The following is a 7500-nucleotide window of genomic DNA, read 5'->3' as shown; positions in this document are numbered from 1 at the left end:
CCGCGAACCTTTCTTGGCAATATTGTAGATGCGGCACCCGGCCCAGCCACCGGGGCCAACCGCCGAAAGTGTCCGCCCTCCTGGAGCGAAGGCCCGGGCAAGGCCCGTTTGAAAAACCTCATACGGACTTCCGGAGCGCGAGCCCGGGCGCCAGGTCGACCCAGGGCCGACCTCCCGGGCCCCAGAGAGGCACGTCTCCGCCGCGGAAGCCGCCTGATGCCCGCGCCGAAGGCCCCCGGGCCCGCCCGGCCTCCGCGCAGGGCACCGGGGAGAAGTAGGAATCGTGGCCGGGCTCCTGGAACTCCTGCCCGGCCTGCCCCGCGGAAGCATGCCGGGTTCTCCCGCCGCGCCGTGCAGGTTCTTCCGCCCCTCGCCGGGGTAGCCGGGCTCCAACCGCTGGGCCCCGCAGCGTGGAAGGGCCCCTGCGAGTCGCCCCCCGGCCTGCACGCCCGCCGTGCAGTCGACCGGGTCGAAGCCGGAATCGCGGCCGGGTTCCTGGAACTCTCGCCCGGCCTGCCCGCCCGGCCCGCCCCCCGGGCCGGGGCTCCAGTCGACTTGGAGCCAAACTCGGTTTTGACCCCCTCCTGCAGCACGGTCCGGCCCCGGAGGTTCCTCCGTCCGACCTCCTGGAACCCAAGATGGGCATCCAGGGTCCCGAAATCCGTGTCCCCGAAAATCTCCGCGAACCTTTCCTGGCAATATTGTAGATGCGGCACCCGGCCCAGCCACCGGGGGCAACCGCCGAAAGTGTCCGCCCTCCTGGAGCGAAGGCCCGGGCAAGGCCCGTTTCAAAAACCTCATACGGACTTCCGGAGCCCGAGCCCCGGCGCCAGGTCGACCCAGGGCCGACCTCCCGGGCCCCAGAGAGGCTCGTCTCCGCCGCGGAAGCCGCCCGCCGCCCGCGCCGAAGGCCCCCGGGCCCGCCCGGCCTCCGGGCAGGGCACCGGGGAGAAGTAGGAATCGTGGCCGGGCTCCTGGAACTCCTGCCCGGCCTGCCACGCGGAAGCATGCCGGGTTCTCCCGCCGCGCCGTGCAGGTTCTTCCGCCCCTCGCCGGGGTAGCCGGGCTCCAACCGCTGGGCCCCGCAGCGTGGAAGGGCCCCTGCGAGTCGCCCCCCGGCCTGCACGCCCGCCGTGCAGTCGACCGGGTCGAAGCCGGAATCGCGGCCGGGTTCCTGGAACTCTCGCCCGGCCTGCCCGCCCGGCCCGCCCCCCGGGCCGGGGCTCCAGTCGACATGGAGCCAAACTCGGTTTTGACCCCCTCCTGCAGCACGGTCCGGCCCCGGAGGTTCCTCCGTCCGACCTCCTGGAACCCAAGATGGGCATCCAGGGTCCCGAAATCCGTGTCCCCGAAAATCTCCGCGAACCTTTCCTGGCAATATTGTAGATGCGGCACCCGGCCCAGCCACCGGGGGCAACCGCCGAAAGTGTCCGCCCTCCTGGAGCGAAGGCCCGGGCAAGGCCCGTTTCAAAAACCTCATACGGACTTCCGGAGCCCGAGCCCCGGCGCCAGGTCGACCCAGGGCCGACCTCCCGGGCCCCAGAGAGGCTCGTCTCCGCCGCGGAAGCCGCCCGCCGCCCGCGCCGAAGGCCCCCGGGCCCGCCCGGCCTCCGGGCAGGGCACCGGGGAGAAGTAGGAATCGTGGCCGGGCTCCTGGAACTCCTGCCCGGCCTGCCCCGCGGAAGCATGCCGGGTTCTCCCGCCGCGCCGTGCAGGTTCTTCCGCCCCTCGCCGGGGTAGCCGGGCTCCAACCGCTGGGCCCCGCAGCCTGGAAGGGCCCCTGCGAGTCGCCCCCCGGCCTGCACGCCCGCCGTGCAGTCGACCGGGTCGAAGCCGGAATCGCGGCCGGGTTCCTGGAACTCTCGCCCGGCCTGCCCGCCCGGCCCGCCCCCCGGGCCGGGGCTCCAGTCGACTTGGAGCCAAACTCGGTTTTGACCCCCTCCTGCAGCACGGTCCGGCCCCGGAGGTTCCTCCGTCCGACCTCCTGGAACCCAAGATGGGCATCTAGGGTCCCGAAATCCGTGTCCCCGAAAATCTCCGCGAACCTTTCCTGGCAATATTGTAGATGCGGCACCCGGCCCAGCCACCGGGGGCAACCGCCGAAAGTGTCCGCCCTCCTGGAGCGAAGGCCCGGGCAAGGCCCGTTTCAAAAACCTCATACGGACTTCCGGAGCCCGAGCCCCGGCGCCAGGTCGACCCAGGGCCGACCTCCCGGGCCCCAGAGAGGCTCGTCTCCGCCGCGGAAGCCGCCCGCCGCCCGCGGCGAAGGCCCCCGGGCCCGCCCGGCCTCCGGGCAGGGCACCGGGGAGAAGTAGGAATCGTGGCCGGGCTCCTGGAACTCCTGCCCGGCCTGCCCCGCGGAAGCATGCCGGGTTCTCCCGCCGCGCCGTGCAGGTTCTTCCGCCCCTCGCCGGGGTAGCCGGGCTCCAACCGCTGGGCCCCGCAGCGTGGAAGGGCCCCTGCGAGTCGCCCCCCGGCCTGCACGCCCGCCGTGCAGTCGACCGGGTCGAAGCCGGAATCGCGGCCGGGTTCCTGGAACTCTCGCCCGGCCTGCCCGCCCGGCCCGCCCCCCGGGCCGGGGCGCCAGTCGACTTGGAGCCAAACTCGGTTTTGACCCCCTCCTGCAGCACGGTCCGGCCCCGGAGGTTCCTCCCTCCGACCTCCTGGAACCCAAGATGGGCATCTAGGGTCCCGAAATCCGTGTCCCCGAAAATCTCCGCGAACCTTTCCTGGCAATATTGTAGATGCGGCACCCGGCCCAGCCGCCGGGGGCAACCGCCGAAAGTGTCCGCCCTCCTGGAACGAAGGCCCGGGCAAGGCCCGTTTGAAAAACCTCATACGGACTTCCGGAGCCCGAGCCCCGGCGCCAGGTCGACCCAGGGCCGACCTCCCGGGCCCCAGAGAGGCTCGTCTCCGCCGCGGAAGCCGCCCGCCGCCCGCGGCGAAGGCCCCCGGGCCCGCCCGGCCTCCGGGCAGGGCACCGGGGAGAAGTAGGAATCGTGGACGGGCTCCTGGAACTCCTGCCCGGCCTGCCACGCGGAAGCATGCCGGGTTCTCCGGCCGCGCCGTGCAGGTTCTTCCGCCCCTCGCCGGGGTAGCCGGGCTCCAACCGCTGGGCCCCGCTGCCTGGAAGGGGCCCTGCGAGTCGCCGCCGGCCTGCACGCCCGCCGTGCAGTCGACCGGGTCGAAGCCGGAATCGCGGCCGGGTTCCTGGAACTCTCGCCCGGCCTGCCCGCCCGGCCCGCCCCCCGGGCCGGAGCGCCAGTCGACATGGAGCCAAACTCGGTTTTGACCCCCTCCTGCAGCACGGTCCGGCCCCGCAGGTTCGCCCGTCCGACCTCCTGGAACCCAAGATGGGCATCTAGGGTCCCGAAATCCGTGTCCCCGAAAATCTCCGCGAACCTTTCCTGGCAATATTGTAGATGCGGCACCCGGCCCAGCCACCGGGGGCAACCGCCGAAAGTGTCCGCCCTCCTGGAGCGAAGGCCCGGGCAAGGCCCGTTTGAAAAACCTCATACGGACTTCCGGAGCGCGAGCCCGGGCGCCAGGTCGACCCAGGGCCGACCTCCCGGGCCCCAGAGAGGCACGTCTCCGCCGCGGAAGCCGCCTGATGCCCGCGCCGAAGGCCCCCGGGCCCGCCCGGCCTCCGGGCAGGGCACCGGGGAGAAGTAGGAATCGTGGCCGGGCTCCTGGAACTCCTGCCCGGCCTGCCCCGCGGAAGCATGCCGGGTTCTCCCGCCGCGCCGTGCAGGTTCTTCCGCCCCTTCGCCGGGGTAGCCGGGCTCCAACCGCTGGGCCCCGCAGCCTGGAAGGGCCCCTGCGAGTCGCCCCCCGGCCTGCACGCCCGCCGTGCAGTCGACCGGGTCGAAGCCGGAATCGCGGCCGGGTTCCTGGAACTCTCGCCCGGCCTGCCCGCCCGGCCCGCCCCCCGGGCCGGAGCTCCAGTCGACATGGAGCCAAACTCGGTTTTGACCCCCTCCTGCAGCACGGTCCGGCCCCGGAGGTTCCTCCGTCCGACCTCCTGGAACCCAAGATGGGCATCTAGGGTCCCGAAATCCGTGTCCCCGAAAATCTCCGCGAACCTTTCCTGGCAATATTGTAGATGCGGCACCCGGCCCAGCCACCGGGGGCAACCGCCGAAAGTGTCCGCCCTCCTGGAGCGAAGGCCCGGGCAAGGCCCGTTTGAAAAACCTCATACGGACTTCCAGGGCCGGAGCCCCGGCGCCAGGTCGACCGCGGGCCTCCCTCCCGGGGCCCAGCACGGCTCGTCTCCCCCGCGGGAGCAGCCCGCTGCCCGCGCCGAAGGCCCCCGGACCCGCCCGGCCTCCGGGCAGGGCACCGGGGAGAAGTAGGAATCGCGGCCGGGCTCCTGGAACTCTCGCCCGGCCAAGCCGCTCGGCCCGCCCCTGGGCCGGAGCTCCAGTCGACATGGAGCCAAACTCGCGGTTGAACCTCTCCTGCAGCACGGTCCGGCCCCGGAGGTTCCTCCGTCCGACCTCCTGGAACCCAAGATGGGCATCTAGGGTCCCGAAAACCGTGTCCCCGAAAATCTCCGCGGACCTTTCCTGGCAATATTGTAGATGTGGCACCCGGCCCAGCCGCCGGGAGCAACCGCCGAAAGTGTCCGGCCTCCTGGAGCGAAGGCCCGGGCACGGCCCGTTTGAAAATCCTCATACGGACTTCCAGGGCCGGAGCTCGGGAGCCAGGTCGACCCCGGGCCTCCCTCCCGGGCGTTAGGGCGGCTCGTCTCCCCCGCGGGAGCAGCCCGCTGCCCGCGCCGAAGGCCCCCGGACCCGCCCGGCCTCCGGGCAGGGCACCGGGGAGAAGTAGGAATCGCGGCCGGGCTCCTGGAACTCTCGCCCGGCCAGGCCGCCCGGCCCGCCCCCCGGGCCGGAGCTCCAGTCGACATGGAGCCAAACTCGGGGTTGAACCTCTCCTGCAGCACGGTCCGGCCCCGGAGGTTCCTCCGTCCGGCCTCCTGGAACCCAAGATGGGCATCTAGGGTCCCGAAACCCGTGTCCTCGAAAATCTCCGCGAACCTTTCCTGGCAATATTGTAGATGCGGCACCCGGCCCAGCCGCCGGGGGCAACCGCCGAAAGTGTCCGCCCTCCTGGAGCGAAGACCCGGGCAAGGCCCGTTTGAAAAACCTCATACGGACTTCCGGAGCCCGAGCCCCGGCGGCAGGTCGACCCAGGGCCCACCTCCCGGGCCCCAGAGAGGCTCGTCTCCGCCGCGGAAGCCGCCTGCCGCCCGCGCCGAAGGCCCCCGGGCCCGCCCGGCCTCCGGGCAGGGCACCGGGGAGAAGCCGGAATCGCGGCCGGGCTCCTGGAACTCTCGCCGGGCAGGCCGCCCGGCCCGCCCCGGGGCCGGAGCTCCAGTCGACATGGAGCCAAACTCGGTTTTGACCCCCTCCTTCGGAACGGTCCGGCCCCGGAGGTTCCTCCGTCCGAGCTCCTGGAACCCAAGATGGGCATCTAGGGTCCCGAAACCCGTGTCCTCGAAAATCTCCGCGAACCTTTCCTGGCAATATTGTAGATGCGGCACCCGGCCCAGCCGCCGGGGGCAACCGCCGAAAGTGTCCGCCCTCCTGGAGCGAAGGCCCGGGCAAGGCCCGTTTGAAAAACCTCATACGGACTTCCGGAGCCCGAGCCCCGGCGCCAGGTCGACCCAGGGCCAACCTCCCGGGCCCCAGAGAGGCTCGTCTCCCCCGCGGGAGCAGCCCGCCGCCCGCGCCGAAGGCCCCCGGACCTGCCCGGCCTCCGGGCAGGGCACCGGGGAGAAGCCGGAATCGCGGCCGGGCTCCTGGAACTCTCGCCCGGCCCGCCCCTGGGCCGGAGCTCCAGTCGACATGGAGCCAAACCCGGGGTTGAGCCCCTCCTGCAGCACGGTCCGGTCCCGGAGGTACCCCTGCCCGACCTCCTGGAACCCAAGATGGGCAACTAGGGTCCCGAAAACCGTGTCCCCGAAAATCTCCGCGGACCTTTCCTGGCAATATTGTAGATGCGGCACCCGGCCCAGCCACCGGGGGCAACCGCCGAAAGTGTCCGCCCTCCTGGAGCGAAGGCCCGGGCACGGGCCGTTTGAAAAACCTCATCGGGACTTCCAGGGCCGGAGCCCCGGCGCCAGGTCGACCCCGGGCCTCCCTCCCGGGGCCCAGCACGGCTCGTCTCCCCCGCGGGAGCAGCCCGCCGCCCGCGCCGAAGGCCCCCGGACCTGCCCGGCCTCCGGGCAGGGCACCGGGGAGAAGTCGGAATCGCGGCCGGGCTCCTGGAACTCCCGCCCGGCCTGCCCCGCGGAGTCCTGCCCGGGCTCCCGCCGCCTTGGCCCGGGACGACCACCCCTCGGCGGGGTGCCTGGGCTCCGACCCCGGAGGCCCGGGTCCCTGCCGGGGCCCTTGGACCCGCCCCCGGGCTGCCCTTCCACGGAGCCCTTGACCGGGACGAAATCGGAATTGTGGCCGAGCTCCTGGAACTCTCGCCCGGCCTGACCGCCTTCTCCGGCCCTTTTCCGGTTTTCCCCGTTGACCTGGCTCCAAACTCGGGTTTGGCCCCTCAACACGGCAGGGTTCTGCCCCGAAGATCCCTCTGACCGGCTTTCTGGAACCGAACATGGGCATTGAGGGTCCTTAAAAACGTGTTCTCGAAAATCTCCGCGAACGTTTCTTGGCTATATTGTAGATGCGGCACCCGGCCCAGCCACCGGGACGAACCGCCGAAAGTGTCCGCCCTCCTGGATCGAAGGCCCGGGCAAGGCCCGTTTCAAAAACCTCATACGGACTTCCGTGGGGGGGGCGGGCACCAGGTCAACCCCACGTATGCCTATGGGGATTTTCGCTCCCCAGGTCAACCCCATGGATGCCTATGGGGATTTTCGCTCCCCAGGTCAACCCCATGGATGCCTATGGGCTTTTTCGGTCCCCAGCTCCACCCCAAGTATTCCTAGGGGCTTTTCCGCTCCCCAGGTCAACCCCATTTATTCCTATGGGGATTTTCAGTCCCCAGCTCAACCCCAAGTATTCCTAGGGGCTTTTTCGCTCCCCAGCTCCACCCCATGTATTCCTAAGGGCTTTTTCGGTCCCCAGCTCCACCCCAAGTATTCCTAGGGGCTTTTTCGCTCCCCAGCTCCCCCCCATGTATTCCTAGGGGCTTTTCCGCTCCCCAGCTCCCCCCCCATGTATTCCTAAGGGCTTTTTCGCTCCCCAGCTCCCCCCCAAGTATTCCTAGGGGTTTTTTCGCTCCCCAGCTCCACCCCATGTATTCCTAGGGGCTTTTCCGCTCCCCAGCTCCCCCCCATGGATGCCGATGGGCTCTTTCGGTCCCCAGGTCAGCCCCATGTGTTGCTATGGGCTTTTTCGGTCCCCAGGTCAACCCCATGTGTTCCTATGGGCTTTCTCGGTCCCCAGGTCAACCCCATGTATTCCTAGGGGCTTTTTCGCTCCCCAGCTCCACCCCATGTATTCCTATGGGGATTTTCGCTCCCCAGCTCCACCCCAAGTATTC

Source organism: Alligator mississippiensis, unplaced genomic scaffold (assembly GCF_030867095.1).
Source record: "Alligator mississippiensis isolate rAllMis1 unplaced genomic scaffold, rAllMis1 scaffold_126, whole genome shotgun sequence".
Taxonomy (NCBI): Eukaryota; Metazoa; Chordata; order Crocodylia; family Alligatoridae; genus Alligator; species Alligator mississippiensis.
The sequence above is the reverse complement of the archived record's forward strand: the minus strand, read 5'-3'. Positions refer to the sequence as shown.